Genomic DNA, 6000 nt, shown 5'->3' with positions numbered 1-6000 from the left:
CGTTTCAACCCTGCGCAGGTCACCAACCGCCACCACATGCCTTTCTCCACTATAATGAGACATTCACCTCACACATACACACATATCCCACGACCAACGTGACACACACTACCCCCCCCCCCCCCCACAAAAGCGGAACACACAGCCCATTCCTCAAAGGAAATGTAATGGAAATCTTATCGCCAGTATCGGCTTTGATAGATTAATTTCATTGAGCCCGGCCACATAATATAACAGTATTTTATACATTTTATAGCCGTGGACACTTCGGGAATTCCCGAAATATTAACGCGGGATAGGGTTTCTTGGTGGGTGACACTACGGAAATACCCGAAACATTAGGAGGCGAGGTGGTGGTGAGGGGGGGGGGTGACTCTATTAAAAAGAAAATTGCTGAAAAATAGAGCGAGACGAGCAGACGTCTGGCAGACGTGTCTAGAAGCACGTTGTCAATGGAGAATGGTATAAATCTGGTTTAGCGAATGGATTTTTTAAAAAAATTCATTCTGACTTTTTAAATAAATGTATTGTAATTTTAGAAAAAAATAATAATTATAATTAATTATATTGCTTAATTCTACTAAATTATTCATTAACTCAAACCACTTATCTTAAAGGCCTATGTATTTGGTATTTTTCCATCAGTCCCCAAGTTATGCGGCTTATTAAAAAAAAATCTAACATGCAAAAAAAAAAAAAATTCTTATCAATGTAATTTCCCAAATGTTAGTCGAGATGAAAGAAGATTTAAATTTGAATTCTACACACTCGCTGGGAGGTAAATGGGTGCAGGTAAAGGGATACTACTCGATGAAGGGAATAAATAAATAAAAAATATTATTACCTCCCCTGCAAAACCGCGTTGACAAGTCTACATTCCCTTCACCTGTGTCACCGAACAAATGGACGCACCAACACTCGCCGTTTAGACATTAGTGTGTACGTACCCGAGTAAGTATAAATAAATAATAAACCGGGAGTGATCTCCCCTAAACTTTCTCGAATATTCTTATATAAAACAACAGGGGATGGGAACTCGGGGTATAGACATGATTTTTAATCCATTTTAAATACTTAAAGTTTTAAAAATAGAATAAAATCTCGTAGACAAATTAATTGCACACCAAGTGAACGCCAAATGAAAAAGTGCATAATAGTGCGCAATATTATTAGTACTTTAAAAATTTACATTCGTTTTTTTGAGAAATTGGAAGTAGCGTAAATTACTACTTCCGGTCAACGGAAATTACTCAAAATTTAACAGAAGGTAGAGTATTAGATCTTTTACATACATGTGAAATTTCATTTATGTATCTGAAATAGTACTCAAGTTATAGGCTTTTGAAAAATTCAAAGTACAAAAAGTACCACTTCCGGTTATCGGAAATTGCTCAAAAGTTAATACGGATCTACGATTTTGATAAAATACTTATATATGAAATTTCATCAACCTAGCTGTAACGGTACTCAAGTTATCGTGTTTACACACGGACACACACACAGACAGACAGACACACAGACATACGGACAGAATTGCAAAGCCCAGTTTTTCAGACTGGATTACGCATAAAACCTCTTAATTTTGATAAATCTGGATTGATAATTTTTGCCCGATTAAAATAAGTCCTCTATACTACGGATGTGATGAAGGACTGATGTATAATACGGTGAAAATAGTTAAAATTTCAAGTGATTTTTGTGCACGATTACAATACTTTCTCTATACTTCGTATATACGAGAAAGTAAAAAACGACAAGTTTTTGAAAAAAAAAACCTAAAGCGTTTGTTTAAAATGTACAGAACCAAACATCCACAGGCATTATAATATGTATTACATTATACTATGTATAGAACTTCCCTTTCAGAAAAGAAATACAAAGAATCCACATAATTTAATAGGGACTGAGTGGTCTAGCGGTAGAGAGTTGGAACTTTAATTACTTACTTAACATAATTTACAATTCAGTCATTTATATTTTGAAGTAAGTTTATAAAAATACACGAGCTCATTCAGACAATTAGAAACTAATTTAAAAACGGCTTTGCACATGATTCTACTAGTCACAGAGTAGTATAAGTGATATGTGACCATCGGTGGATCCTTTTGTTGTGGGGCGGGTCGGAGGTGAATTTGTTAAGTTGCAGATAAATCTCGATCCCCTTCAACACTAATAATTAAGAACGAAGAAGAAGATATGACAGTGCGATATTTACCTGGATGTGGGATGGGTTTAGTTTTTATTTACTCTACAAATACATTTTTTTAAACCTTGAAGTAAATAAAATAAATACTCCACCAACGAATCAAAAATATTTTAAAATTGTTTTACCTGGGATATATCCCGAACACACAGAGTTGGACAGATTAATCTTTATTTACATTTAAAGATTTAAATGTTGTGATTTTTGTTTACATATTATAGATTTGAGTTATTATGTGATAATTACAAAAAGCAACCGTGGACAGCAACGATATACAACAATTATATAAAACAACTAAAGACAACATGTATAGAAACCAACTATAAAGAACAGCTAAGGGCAACAAAAGACAACCACTAAGGGCAACAATTATGGGCAACAACTATAGACAAAAACTATGGGCAACAACATACGTAGACAAAAATGAAGTCACCCGCTTGAGTTTTAATTTAGTGTTTTTCTAAAACTTCATTTAAAAAATCTAAATCAGACTTAGGTTTTTAAATCCTAAAACTGCGAGATTTCATTGCAGACGGCGCGAGTCAGGCCGGCGAACAGGTAGCTTGAAGAATGTCTCTCTCCCCGCCGTAGACTGTCCCCGTCTTACCCGACACACGCGGGCTAGTGTCGATGGCTGGCGTGCTGTGTTTTAGTGGTGTGTCGCGTCCCAAGTTTGTACATTTCCAATTTAATCGCCTTTTGTATTGACGCTGGCGGGGGATAACTCTCAAGTTTTTTTTTGATCGTGTATCAAAGCAGTGTGTGATGCAGAGAACTGTGGATGTTCTTGTTTCTATGTGGATTTTCTAATGTGTAATTCTCAACATTTTCCTGTGGATATTTATTTATTTGAAATTATTTCTAATACCAAGTGTGTTTTTGTTCAATAGTCACTATAGGATCACTATAGTGTCACCGTCTCTAATCCGTTAATCCTGTTTTGATTAGTTTGTTGATGACCTGGTAAAGAGCAGAGACAGATTAGCTTTATTTATAACAACAACAACCCATAATTCAGAATTTTAAAAAAAAAATCAATGTAGACTATATTTAGATCTATCCTACCTATTCATTTTCATCATTCTAATCAAATCACTAATCTACAGAGTCTAGGGTTGAAAACTGCTTTAGTTAAAATATTTATAACTAATTATTATGCAATCTTCTAGAGATATTGTTATCGTTATCATACCATCAATAACATTAGCCCGTTTACAATTTTTTTATTTGTGTTTATCAAAGTTGATATGGATTTTTAATTTCCATTCTCAAGCTGATAAAATGATACTATTTTTAGTCAGCCACCACACATTTCACATTAAATTACCGAATTATTATCTTTAAAATATTGAGATGTATTAAATCTCGTCAGTCTAATACTACTAATAAAAATGATATTTTGAAAAGGCTTAATTTGAAAAATAATAATTTTGTCAATCGCTTACATTACCGCCTCAAAAATTTTAGCAAAAGTATTATTATCAACTCAATCTTTGAAATTTTTTTTTGCTCTGTCTTATTAAATTCTTCAAACTACTTTTCAAGTTTTAGCACATTTGTAAATAATGGAATTCTTTGTGTTTAGACGGGCCGTTCTGTTTTGTTCTGTTCTTAAAACAACTAGTACTACTTAGTGAATTATGGGTATTTGGATTATACTTTTATATATACACGCGCATACATGTAAACATATGCTAATTATGTATACACACATCCACATGTAATAACAAGTTTTGTTAATGCCTAATAGCTTCTTTGACAGCCTCAGTTAAGTATGACACTACAACAATACTGTCTAATTAACAAGCGTTCCCTGTATTCAATGGCACCAATGTTCCATATCAAATATCAATGTTCCTATTTCAGTCACTTCTGTATGTTTTCTGACGGTAATGATACATACATTTTTTTAAATCAATGTTCCCTGACATTCCATTTTAGTCAGTTCTGTATGTTCCCTGACAACCGTGTTCCATTTTTTTAAAATTCAATGTTCTCGGGCATGTTCCTAATGAATCACTTGTGTTTGTTCCCTAATCCCAGTGTTCCCTATGTTCCCCGAGAGCTTTATGTAACTGTTAGCACCCATTCGGATTGTAAACTGAAATATCACACTGACATAATCTCGCTAATTAAGTTTTAAATTAGATTGCCGCATTCTTGACTCAAGTGGACTAAGTTTATCTTTAAGTACCGTTATATAATACTTTATCAAGTGTTTAAAAAATCATGAGCAAACGGTTTCCTTCTAATCCATGTTTTGTCTGTTGGGAAACTAGATGCCCTGAAAACTGTCGACACAGGCTCGACGCTCAAGTGTAGAAAGACAGGGTTTCCAAGTGTCTAATTTCAGACGGTCCATATCTTGACATAAGTGTCAATGTTGGTGTCCTATGACATGGATAAATGGCATGTGTACCATCACCACCCCGACTCACCCCCGCTCCTGTTTTTGTTAACTGGGAATTCCCGAACCGTGAAATATAATTGGTACTTTTCGCACTTTGGTGTGAAATTTCTTTTTTTTTTTTCAAACTCCCAATTTTCAGTTTTTATTACATTTAACATGTCCATGTTTTTAATGGTCTCAAAAAGACGTGACCTTTGTCTGACCTCGCATTATATGACCTTTGTCAGGTCATTAGTTTAAGGCAATCGTGATGGCTATATTTTGTCCAGTATGATCGATCCCAAATCTTTACCACAAACCCTCACATAAGAAATTCCCACTAATCCTTGCATGGAACGTTCACGCAAATCCGTTTGCTTACATGTTGTGCTTTACATTGTGTGCTTTATTACCAACTATGCTTTCTAAACTCTATCGTTTGTCGAGGTTTAATACATGACTTAATGCATGTTCTACCAAGACATTAAGAAACAAATCATTTTGCTTTTAGTCCCATATAAACTACACAGAAACCCATTGAAACCAATTCCTATAATTTAAAACTAATTTTATAATTTTAACTTATGTGTATGTGTATTTGAGGGAAGGGGGAGGGGGCGTGGCTGAGGGGAGGGTGTCTGCTGGTTTGAACATACCGTAACTTATTGCGCAATTAATAAAAAAATATTTGAGAGAAATAAGCCTTCTTCTTCGTCTTCTTTCTTAATTTTAAGTGTTGGGTTTGACGATTTGAACAAAAAGTATAGACTCGAGAGAGTTCAACCATGAGCTTTTGCCGACTCGAGGGTTCGAGACTTTTCGGTTTAGCAACTATGAGCTTTACTGACTCGACCACGCCGACCCCTTGTCTGTAGCTAAAGTTCTGGATTCAATACCTATAAACTCTAACAGCTAAATTTATTTTAAAAGTAATAAAACCCCCGACAAAATAAGAATTCATGTTAAAAAATTCTGTATGTTTTGTTTGTTTCAACATTTTATTTTAAAGTATTCGTCGAACTGTTTTCTTGCTCTCTCTTTGTTTTCATACTTTCAAGTATCAATTAATTTTTTGTTTCCTTACAGCTTGTTAATGAAATTTCGCTCAAATGTGTGTAACTTAAAAATAATATTAGATAATAATAATGATAAATTATTCTATATTTTCAACTGAATTGCATTTTTAAAAAATTACATTGAAGCTCAAAGTTGGCTTCGAGTAGTAGTACTCTACTTACTATGTTATTTTAATATCTTTTACTACGAGCATTTTATTTCGAAATTCAGAAAGTTTTGAACATTGTGGAATAAAAATTTGATAATTTGTAAGGTTATCGACTTCCGGTCGCGTATCTTTGCAATCTATGGACCGTTTCAATAGGTTGCGTCACAACCATGACAGTTATAG

General features: G+C 34.1%; 1 protein-coding gene across 3 annotated transcripts in view; it reads left to right on the top strand.

The window, feature by feature from the left end:
- Nucleotides 1-2835: 2835 nt before the first annotated feature.
- The window catches only part of LOC131934530 (protein split ends), a 51919-nt gene continuing 48754 nt past the window's right edge, over nt 2836-6000 (top strand). Inside the window, exon 1 of one of the 3 annotated variants that reach the window (XM_059290572.1) lies at nt 2836-3016. The gene's annotated coding sequence lies outside the window, so the exon portion shown is untranslated. Of the gene's footprint in view, nt 3167-6000 lie in introns of all 3 variants that reach the window. The other 2 variants (XM_059290573.1, XM_059290571.1) reach the window with 2 other exon arrangements.

This window comes from Physella acuta, unplaced genomic scaffold (genome assembly GCF_028476545.2).
Source record: "Physella acuta isolate Inbredline_101_S28 unplaced genomic scaffold, ASM2847654v3 ptg000109l, whole genome shotgun sequence".
NCBI classification, from domain to species: domain Eukaryota; kingdom Metazoa; phylum Mollusca; class Gastropoda; family Physidae; genus Physella; species Physella acuta.
Note: the sequence above shows the minus strand (reverse complement) of the source record. Positions and strands in the feature narration are given on the sequence as shown.